General features: G+C 44.3%; 1 long non-coding RNA gene across 1 annotated transcript; it reads right to left on the reverse strand.

The window, feature by feature from the left end:
- Positions 1–1,978: 1,978 nt before the first annotated feature.
- On the reverse strand, positions 1,979–3,938 carry LOC116223721. Its single transcript, XR_004165229.2, has 4 exons — positions 3,887–3,938; positions 2,622–2,761; positions 2,322–2,513; positions 1,979–2,168 (listed from the first exon to the last, which is right to left on the reverse strand). It is a non-coding gene; the product is annotated as an uncharacterized LOC116223721 (long non-coding RNA).
- Between the last annotated feature and the right edge of the window lie 7,526 nt (positions 3,939–11,464).

The raw sequence follows: 11,464 nt of genomic DNA on the forward strand, positions 1-11,464 counted from the left end.
CCAAACTTAACGTCCTCACAAGATGTTTCTGCAGAAATCAAAGTTCACATAGTTTTATTTAGGACACACTTCCGTGTATTATTTGTTGTATTACTTATGTTGAGGCTAACAAAGACTTATGACAAAGGCTGTGTACGACAAAGGAATGGCAATATGAGAATAAGGCAACTTGCTGCATTGTGTATGCAATGCTTTATTTGCTAGTGAACTGGTTGTGGATATGACTCTACCCTGTCTCCTGGTAGACTTGAATCTGGGCTGAACCCTCCAACAATACTCAGATTCAGAAGTTTTCAAATGTTTCTCATTTTGGTTCAAGTTTAAGCAAACAATATGCATGTCTGTTGTAGGAAAAATCCACATAATTCTGCTTCAAACAGAACAGTTCATACTGGACTAATACATGTATTATATTATATCTACTGCACTGTGTGGTTAAGAAGCAAACTTGAAAGTGAGCTCTAAGCTGCTGATAAGCACACATTTTGAGCTGAACTGACAGAGCAAAACCTACAAACAAATAAATGAAAAAGAAAACAAATGAGGAAATGTACCTTCGTCTTGTGTCCCAACATTTAATTCAATGTTTTTTCGTCTGTTTTTGAGTTGGTCAAGTTGGCATGAAAATCTCAATGTTTTGCCACACTCTTCTGTTTTCGTGAAATATGAAACTTCAACACAATACCTTTTGTTTTCTGAGGTAACTTCAAAAGTAGAGAAAAAAGGAAACAAAATGATCACTTAACTTACTAAACTGTCCCATAAAATCTATGACCATACAAAGACAAAAATGGTATATGTTATGTGAATAAGTGCTGAATTCCCAACATAAAAAAAGCCTAAAAAAATACACTACTGAAGAAAATGTAAGCCGGCAATGAATAATAAACAAATGTTAAAAAATTTGAAAACTCTCAAACCCAACCCCCTAATGCAAAATATGCAGTTTGCAATGCACAACTGAGATATTCTTAAAGGTCAAAACAATCACTTAAAAAAGAAAGCAGTAAAACTTTGAAAAGAATACATAAAAATTGTATATTATAATATGATGGTGTGTTAATTAGAATGGGGAAAAATCTAGATGAAGATATTTCTGCTTGTGAGACTACACTCATTACAATGACACCAAGTATAGATACTTCAAACATTGGACCTTTCAAAACTAATTTGTTTACATAACTATTCTTCCTTTTCTAAACATCACTACCCTCTGCCACTCTTATGCTTCCCTGTGGTCATGAGCCACAACTGTAACTGGCAGTGTAAAAAGACATTCCACCTTCCATTTTTATAGTTACTGGATGGGACAACAGCGCACTTTTCATTGTTTGTATTCAGTGAAAATAAAATGCTGTTTTTAAATAAGGTGCATTATCTGACATGACTGACGAAAAGGTTTGTCTTTTTAAGTAAACATTTTCTTCCTGATATAACCTACAACATTTCTTTGTGTTATATTGAGTATTGCAGAATCGCCTGAAATAGTTGTTGTGACATCTCATATCATGAGCTAACCTTGTGTTAATTGTGATTTGTGAGGAATATTGAATAGCCCGTCGGTCATTATCAAAAACGAAATCCTGACAGGAGGAACAAGACCCCTTAAGTTATTTTGTTGCCATTTTGCGGCTTCCATTGAGAAAAATATTTTCTTCACGTAAATAGAACTTCAAAGTGTCAGGTGTTGTGGTGCGATGTATTACGCGTAAACTTAAAATTACAATGAATTTTCATTGCGAAAAATGCAGAATGATATAAAAGATGTGAATTTGAGGCACAAAAGCCGTTCCCAATGGCAGTGGTTATAAAACATTTTTGCAGCAGCAGTCATTTTGAAGAAATATCAGGTCTCCAGATGTTGGGTTTAAATCAATGGAACATTGTGCAGCATACTGAAGAGCCGTATAATAAACCGCCAACTTGGCTGGCGTTCTACACAGATTGAACACCAGCTCTGTACTTACTCCTTGGGGGCGTATCTCCAACATCAATCAGTTTGACTTTGTATGGGTTCCTCACACAGCACTCCACAAGAACCTCTGCTTCACAAATAACAGATTTTGTAAGAAAATTTGGTTGAATCTCAGGGTTTTGTTTGATAGTTACAGTGTTCCAATAAAAGAGAGTTGGTGCTGAGGTTCTGTCATATCTGCACCCGTAAAGACCTGCAGGAACAAAGCAGACAAGCACCACAGATGTCCAGTTAAGTCCAGCACAGCCATGAAAAATGTACCATGTATGTTGCTCTACTGCACTTCTCCTCATATATACATGAGGAAAACAAAACATACAGTATAACTTCAATGAATCTGATTTACCCTGGTCACTAAGGGCAACTCCTGTGACGGTGAGAGTCTTAGATGAAATCTGATATTTGTTTGAGTTAGTGAGTGTTTTTCCTTTGAACCTCCATTCTGGTTCAACAACTGTGTCACTTGATTCAGGGCATTTTAATACCATAGCAGCATCTCCAGCGTGGGGGTCTTCCGTTTCGAGAAGTTCTCTTTCAACTTTGTGGAGAGAAATGACGATGTCTCTGATTAAACAGCTTCATTGATATAGAACTATTTTAATTAAATGTATATAATTTCATGAGTCTATGTTGGATGGACTCTTACCACTTTCAGAAAGAAAGTTTTCAGCAACATCAAGACCTGCTTTTTGGAGTTGGAGTTTCAGATCTGCATTTTGTGCTTTTATCTGAGCCCAGTCGATGTCACCATGACTCATGGTTAAATCAGCTATAACACTACCTTGCCTGCAAATAATTGAATACAAAAAAGTTGTATTAAAATACAATGTTATGATTTTTCTGAAGCCCTTTGTGAGCCCAAAAACAAATACGTTTGACAAAACACTCCATAACACACAGTTAAGAACAAACGAGAACAGTATAAGAACAGAATAACAAGAGGAATGGTTATGGTGCAAAAAATACATTGGATTTATGGGGACATTCACAAGTGAATCATTCGCAAATGTAATAGCCTACCTCACAGACAGGACAAATAACATGAAATTGGCTTTGACAGCCTTAATGAAGATGTTGTGAGAACTACATACTAAATGGGGTTGGTAACAGCTGACGGAAATAAAAATGTTTAATTCATCACAAATGTCCTGGTTGATCACTGGTTGCTTATTACAGAAGCCATGAAATAGAAAATAGTTGTTTTAACATAGTATCAGTGCAGATGACATCTTGATGGGCTATCTTAGCCCTAACTTCTACACCTTTGCTTCAGTGAAACAAAGGAGCTAGGGCAATAATTTGGAATCTAACTAACAGACAGAGAACGTCTGGCATTCTAAGCTCTGTGCTAGCAGTACAAAAACATCCAGTTTTGTTGATGCCGGTCATTTGAAATGGGCAGCCACTGGCCTGTGTCTGAGCACATGAAGTTTTGGCAAAGGGAATAACTGGTCTACACGGCATCTGAAGTTAATCAAATCACCATAACAATAATGGGGAAGGAATCAGACGCTAGTGCATGAGTTTATGAGAATGCATTTATGCATGAGAATGCATACATCTATGCTTTATCACAGCATTAAACTCTATGACAACTGTCAAGACACACTAATACATGAATATGAGAATGCCTCCAGTCAGAACAACTTCATGACATGACTATGCTAGACCAGTGATAATAGCTGGAAGTGTTACCCTCTACTTGTCATGTCAGATTCCATAATAGGTTCATGATAGTAAGCGCTCATGACATCAAACTTCATGAGCACAGTCATAACAATGACCAGTCATGGGAAAATGAGTTTTTGTTATATAAACGTACTGTATATGGCATGTTCAATAACATGCTTTACTGAATAAGAGCAAGAGGGGTCTGAGGAAGGTACACAAGAGCATAGCCAGACTTTTTACCTGAATGCTGTTACAGTCACAGATTCGAACCCAGGCACCTTTTGGTAACTACTTTCAACCTGAATAAAGAACACAATAGTGCCAGTAAACTATCAGAATGACATTAGTTTTTGTGGAAAATGAAATATTTTGAACGGAGTATGTTATTGTAAATAGTAAAATTGGGATTAATTAATTGATAAATTATACTCACTGCTGTTTTTATGTCTTTCGCCAACCTTTTGAAGTCTTCACTATTTGGATTGGTTAAACTAGTATCAAAGGTACCCTCCAATGTTAGACTCATTGCAGAGGACTTTCCTACAAAAAAGAAATGTACAGCTCTTTGCAATACTGAATTCACAGCATTTTGAAAAAACAGTTTTTTTCTTACCCCAGAAATGTATGGAAACTATTACAAAAAGACACATTGTCAAATGTTTGATAGCATCGTTAATGAGGACATGGATAACAAATCTTCTGTTGTTTATCTGCATCCTTTCTGAAATCTCACGAAGCAAACATTCATAACAATATTCACAGATTCATTGATATTCACATGTAGGAACATTGTAGTCAAACAAGTGAATGTCACAGGTGTTTTTGCCAAGTGTAAAATTAAGAGATTAAATATAGCTCTGATCTTGGCTGATACATACGTGCTACTGTCGTGGTTGTGGTGGTTGTAGTTGTAGGAGCTTTTGTTGTTGTTGTTGGAGCGGGTGTTGTTGTTGTTGTTGTTGTAGGAGCGGGTGTTGTTGTTGTTGTTGTAGGAGCGGGTGTTGTTGTTGTTGTTGTAGGAGTGGGTGTTGTTGTAGTTGTAGGAGCTGGTGTTGTTGTGACTGTAATGAGATAAAAATTGTAGTGTATATATTTTGAGGAACACTCATGTTGAATTTCTGATTAAACCTTTTAACATACAAGGTATGATATATACACTAAATTAATATTTATATCTATGTACTATTATTATTTTTGTAGATATAGTTGTTAGTTCAGTACATAAAGGTGCATAGGTTTATGTGAGCATGGTACTATGTGAGTGTCAAATTTACAGTTGTAGGTGAAGTAGGCATTGTTGTAAATATTATCTTCAATTTATGACTGTAGATATGGATTACATGAAGATGTTAGTAGGTGTACATCCGGATGCTATAAGGATCAATTATAATGTCATGTGTTATACATTCTAGGTGTTGGGGGGGGGTAGATGAACATGTTCATTGAAGTGAGTGTGGCTGGCATAGATGCCGTTTTCTCTATGTTTATAGATAGAGGTGCGTAGCACACAGTAATGTTGTTGTACACTTAGACGCACTTGTTGGTTAAACATGGTAGTGGAAGAGCAGGAATATTTAAGGGGAATTAATTGGTGTAGGTGTAGCTGGAAATAGGGGTTGGTCACTGATGCAATTTGATGTGTACAGGTGTTAGTATCCTCTCTAATGTTCAAGGGACTCTGGCTGTTACGTGTCTATTGTGTTTGTTTTGACATGTGCTCCTTGTGTTTTTGTTATGCCATGTGTTTTCTGTTTTGTTCTGACACTCCGCCCCACCTGCCTTGTCACTTCCTGCATTTCCCTGTGATCATCTACCACACCTGTCCTGTTAATCAGTCTACTTGTTGTCTTGATTAGTTTCCCCTGCCTCCTGTTTGCTTCCCACCAATTATCTGTTTCCCCTCCAGTATTTAAGTTCAGTCTGCCCTTTGTTCTATGTCTGGTCGTAACCTAAGATCTGTCTGAAGAACCTGGATTGTAACTCGTCTGTTTTCTGACTATCTGCTGGCTTGAGATAAGTTGTTGTTTTTGGTTTTCTTCGTCTGCTCTGACTGCTCTGAGTTTTTTGGATCTTTTGTGCGTTACCTTTTTGGATCTTTGTGCGTTACCTTTTGAAATTTTTTGGATCTTTTGCGTGTTGATTTTTGAACTTTTTATTGACCTTGCTGTACAAATAAACCCTATTTTTTCCCCCCGCATTTTTGGTCTGCATTTGGGTCTCTTTTTCCCCGGAGCTTAACAGTACGACCAGACCAAGATGGACCCAGCAGACCCAAACCAGGTGAAGGCCGTCCTAGAGCAACAAGGCATTGTCCTGGGGCGGCACCAGTCTCAGCTGGAGGCTGTCGCTTCAAGCATCAGAGACCTGGCCGCCCAGATCCAGCCACTTCAACTCTCTCAGTTGTCTGCGGCTGCTCCAAACACCTCATCTTCACCGCCCAGTTCATGAACCCAAACTGCCTCCTCCTGAAAGTACTCTGGCGAACCTGGTACCTGCCGTTCCTTCCTGTCCCAATGTTCCCTCATCTTTGAGCTATGCAACCGACCACCTTTCCCTCTGAACGTGCCAAGGTGGCCTATGTCATCACCCAGCTGTGCCGGACGGGCCAGAGGAATGGGGAACCGCTCTCTGGGAGGCCCAGGTCACCTTCCTGGTGGTAATTTCGAGGTATTGGCAGCTGAGTATGAGGAGAATCTTTGATCGCTCTAAGCACGGTCATGAGGCTGCACGAGAGTTGCTACACATGCACAGGGACGCAGGTCAGTGTCTGATTTCGCCATTGACTTTCAAACCCTTGCAACATCTTCAGGTTGGAATCCTGAGGCTCTGTTCGACACCTTCCTGAACGGGCTGTCTGAAGAGATCAAGGACGAGCTCGTCGCCATAACCTGCCCGACACCTGCGAGGGCCTAGTGGACCTTGCCATTCGCATCGACACACGGCTACAACAGCGCCGACGAGCAAGAGCCCTTAGGGGTCCCTCTCAGACCTTTTTTCCCACTCCTGCCACCCAGCCAACATTCCTGTCTGCCTCTGACTCCTCTGGGTCAGAACCCATGCAAATTGACGCACCCGCCTGACCCACGGCTGAGCGACAAAGAAGACTCAGCTCCCGCTCTTGCCTGTACTGCGGCCAGCCAGGGCACTTCATTTCCTCCTGCCCGGTAAAAGCCAACACTCACCAGTAAGAGGGGTACTGGTGAGTGTGACCCCCGTACAAACCCTCATCACAGCAACGAAACTCTTCCTCCCTACCATCTTGAAGTGGAGGGACCAACAGACAGGAGGTGGTGGCACTGATCGACTCTGGTGCAGAGGAGAACTTCATGGACTCCTGCTTTGTCGCTCAGTGGGGGTACCGACCATGAGCTCAGGACTCCAATGATGGCCAATTGCATTGAATGGCCAGAGTTGGCCAAAATTACACAAGCCAGCGTTCCTGTGGACCTTTGCCTTTCGGGCAACCATCATGAACAAGTGAGCTTTTTTATTATTGATTCCCCGCATGCTCCCATGGTCCTTGGCCACCCCTGGCTTGCCAAACACAACCCACATATTGACTGGGTGAGTAGGAGCATTGTGGGATGGAGCCCATTCTGTCATTCCCACTGTCTCCTTCGTGCCCAGACCCCACTGTCTATAGCGCCAGGGGACTTCCGGAGGAATTCCCAGATCTATCAGCTGTTCCCCAGAGTATTTGGACCTAAAAGGCGGTCTTCCAGCAAGTCTAGGGCTTCTTCCTTGCCCCCTCATCGTCCCTACGACTGTGGCATCGACCTCCTACCTGGCACGTCTCCCCTAGAGGTCTGTCTTTATTCCCTTGTCCCGACCTGAGACTCAAGCCATGGACAAGTATGTCCAGGAGTCCCTAGCAGCAGGCATAATCCGCCCGTTTTCCTCTCCTGCAGGGGCAGGATTCTTTTTTGTTGGCAAGAAAGACGGCTCCTTACGCCCTTGTATTGACTATCGGGGCCTCAATGACATTACGGTCAAGAACCGTTATCCTCTGCCACTTATGTCCTCTGCCTTTGAGTTGCTTCAAGGGGCTTCTGTTTTTACCAAGCTTGACCTACGGAATGCTTATCATCTCGTCCGCATCCGTGAGGGGGACGAATGGAAGACAGCATTCAATACCTCATCTGGCCACTATGAATACCTGGTGTTACCTTTGGTCCTTACTAATGCCCCAGCTGTGTTTCAAGCGTTGATAAATGATGTTCTCAGAGATATGCTTAATCAGTTTGTTTTTGTGTACCTTGATGATATTTTAATTTTTTCCAAATCATTATCAGAGCATGTCCTTCATGTCCGTAGGGTCCTTCAGCGGCTGCTCGAGAATCAACTGTTTGTTAAAGCTGAGAAGTGTGAGTACCATCAGGACACTGTTGCTTTTCTGGGGTATGTCATCTCACCCGGAGCCATCCAGATGGACCAACAAAAGGTCAGAGCAGTACTGGAGTGGCCGGCGCCCTCTAGCCGCAAGGAGCTTCAGAGTTTCCTTGGCTTTGCAAACTTTTACCGCCGCTTTATTCGTAATTACGGTACATTGGCAGCCCCCCTCACGGCTCTGACTTCGCCGGCTGTCAAGTTCGTCTGGTCCTCCTCAGCAGAGGGAGCGTTCTGCGCCCTAAAGCAACGGTTCACCTCAGCCCCCATTCTGATCCAACCTGATCCCGACCGGCAGTTCATTGTGGAGGTTGATGCCTCGGACATTGGCATTGGAGCCGTGCTTTCCCAACGTTCGGCCAAGGATAACAAGGGCCACCCTTGTGCTTTCCTTTCCCACCGACTCACCCCCACTGAACATAATTATGATGTTGGCAATAGGGAACTGCTGGCAGTAAAGATGGCCTTGGAAGAGTGGAGACACTGGCTGGAAGGTTCCTCCGTGCCATTTCTGGTCTGGACGGACCATAAGAACCTAGAGTACATTCGCACCGCCAGAAGACTCAACCCCCGCCAAGCCCGCTGGTCCCTGTTCTTCTCCCGGTTCAACTTCACCTTATCCTTCCGCCCTGGCCACAAGAACGTGAAGCCCGATGCACTGTCCCGAAGGTTCAGCCCTTATGAAAAAACCCAAGAGCCTGACACCATCCTTCCCCCGCATTGTGTTTTAGGGGCAGCACAGTTCGATATCGAGTCTATTGTAACTGCAGCCCTGGTTAATGAAGCAGGGCCCAGTCAATGTCCTAATAACCGTCTGTATGTCCCTAGTGCTGTCCGCCCACAGGTCTTGCAGTGGGGCCATTCTACCCAGCTGTCCGGCCACCCGGGATCCAGACGGACTCAAGCCTTCATCGGCCGAAGGTTCTGGTGGCCTTCCATGAAGGAGGAGGTCCACCGATTTGTCCAAGCCTGCCCAGTCTGTGCCCGCAATAAGACTTCCACCCGACCACCTGCCGGCCTGCTGCAACCTCTGCCGGTTTCGAGAAGACCTTGGTCACACATCTCTCTTGACTTTGTCACTGGACTACCCCCATCGGAGGGTAACACGACGATCCTCACTGTTGTGGATCGTTTTTCTAAGTCTGTTCATTTTATTCCTCTGCCTAAGCTTCCTTCTGCCAAGGAGACGGCTACGGCAATGGTCCAACATGTTTTAAGTTCCACGGGCTACCTATTGAGGTAGTATCAGACAGGGGACCACAATTTACCTCCAGTTTTTGGAGAGCATTCTGTAAATTGATTGGTGCCTCTGTTTGTTTAACATCTGGGTTTCATCCGCAGTCTAATGGCCAGGCCGAGAGGGCGAACCAACAGCTGGAGACGGTGCTGCGCTGCATGGCTTCCCAGAATCCCACCTCTTGGAGCCAGCAGTTACCGTGGGCCGAGTATGCCATTAACTCACACATTTCGTCCTCCACAGGGCTGTCCCCCTTCGAGTGTTCCCTGGGCTATCAGCCACCACTTTTCCCAGACCAGGAGAGAGAGGTGGGGGTACCCTCTGCGGAGGCACACATCCGCCGCTGCCGCCGGACGTGGAGGCGCACACGCTCAGCTCTTCTCCGTTCCTCAGCTAGGATGAAGGTTCAGGCCGACAGACGTCGCTCTCAACCTCCCCCATATCGCCAGGGACAACGCGTGTGGCTCTCCACCAAAGACCTTCCTCTCAAAACTGAGTCCCGCAAGCTCACTTCCCGCTTCATCGGACCCTTCCCCATCACCAAGGTCATCAGTCCCACCGCAGTCCGTCTCAACCTCCCTGGTCCCCTGCGCCGTATCCATCCCACCTTCCATGTTTCCAAAATCAAACCGTTCATCTGTAGCCCGTTGCATCCTGCCCCCAAACCCCCCCCACCCCCACGCCTCATTGACGGTTCAGAGGTGTACACGGTACGCCGACTACTTGATGTTCGCCGCCGGGGCCGAGGACTCCAGTACCTCGTTGACTGGGAGGGCTACGGCCCTGAAGAGAGGTGCTGGGTTCCGACCCGGTACATCATGGACCCCTCGCTCCGCAAGGACTTCCATCGACAGCATCCCATACCACCCAAGAAAGCGCCTAGAGGCGTTCATTAGGGGGGGGGGTACTGTTAGTATCCTCTCTGCTGCTCCAGGGACTCTGGCTGTTACGTGTCTATTGTGTTTGTTTTGACATGTGCTCCTTGTGTTTTTGTTATGCCATGTGTTTTCTGTTTTGTTCTGACACTCCGCCCCACCTGCCTCGTCACTTCCTGGATTTCCCTGTCATCATCTACCACACCTGTCCTGTTAATCAGTCTACTTATTGTCCTGATTAGTTTCTCCTGTCTCCTGTTTGCTCCCCACCAATTATCTGTTTCCCCTCCAGTATTTAAAGTCAGTCTACCCTTTGTTCTATGTCTGGTCGTAACAAAGATCTGTCTGAAAGAATCTGTCTGATGAACCTGGATTGTAACACTTCTGTTTCCTGACTATCTGCCGGCTTGAGATAAATTGTTGTTTTGTGTTTCTTCGTCTGCTCTGACTGCTTGGAATTTTTGGATCTTTTGTGCGTTACCTTTTTGGATCTTTTGTGCGTCACCCTTTTGAATTTTTTGGATCTTTTGTGTGTTGATTTTTGAACTTTTGATTGACCTTTTTTGTACAAATAAACCCTAATTTTTTCCCGCATTTTTGGTCTGCAATTGGGTCTCTTTTCCTCCGGAGCTTAACACTGTCATTAAAACATGCACCGGTAAATTTAGAATTTGTCCGTCAAAATTAATTCGGGCTGACATTAAAAAACGTAGCCGAAAATCTGAGATGTTGATCTGAATGTGATCCAGGCTGTTTTCATGATGTGTATTTCTGACTTGTATTCCTGGTGTGTTTTCATGACGTGTATCCTGACGTGTTTTCTCTGGCGTGTGCTGAATCTAATTCCCTGATCAGAGCCACTGTCCGTGCCTCAGTAACGCGACTCTCAGTTGGATTCTCCTACCTAGCTACGGGCCCCTATCTGGGGCGAACTCATTCCAAGCCCTTTCACAAAGAAAAGAGAACTCTTCCAGGGGCCCCCACAAGCTTCTGCGGGTCCGATTCCCTTTCGGTCGTCAGTGTCACGTATGGTTTTAAAACACTTTGTTCGTGTGACTCACTACTCTCTCTTTGACACACACACACACACACACACACACACCAAAGAAATCTGTTTTCCAGTTGTCATCCATATTATACCACTCCCACCACATTGGTGCTAGAATGACCATCTGTCCGTCAAACTGTCCTGTCAATCAAAAGTGACAGGTAGGTTGTACATTATAATAGGTCATCAATCATTTGCTTGTGAAACACTAGCCAGGGGATTCCTGACAACACACAGATGTCTCAGGAAACGTGAAACACATGAGCAAAAAC

This window comes from Clupea harengus, unplaced genomic scaffold, assembly GCF_900700415.2.
Source record: "Clupea harengus unplaced genomic scaffold, Ch_v2.0.2, whole genome shotgun sequence".
In the NCBI taxonomy this organism is placed as follows: domain Eukaryota; kingdom Metazoa; phylum Chordata; class Actinopteri; order Clupeiformes; family Clupeidae; genus Clupea; species Clupea harengus.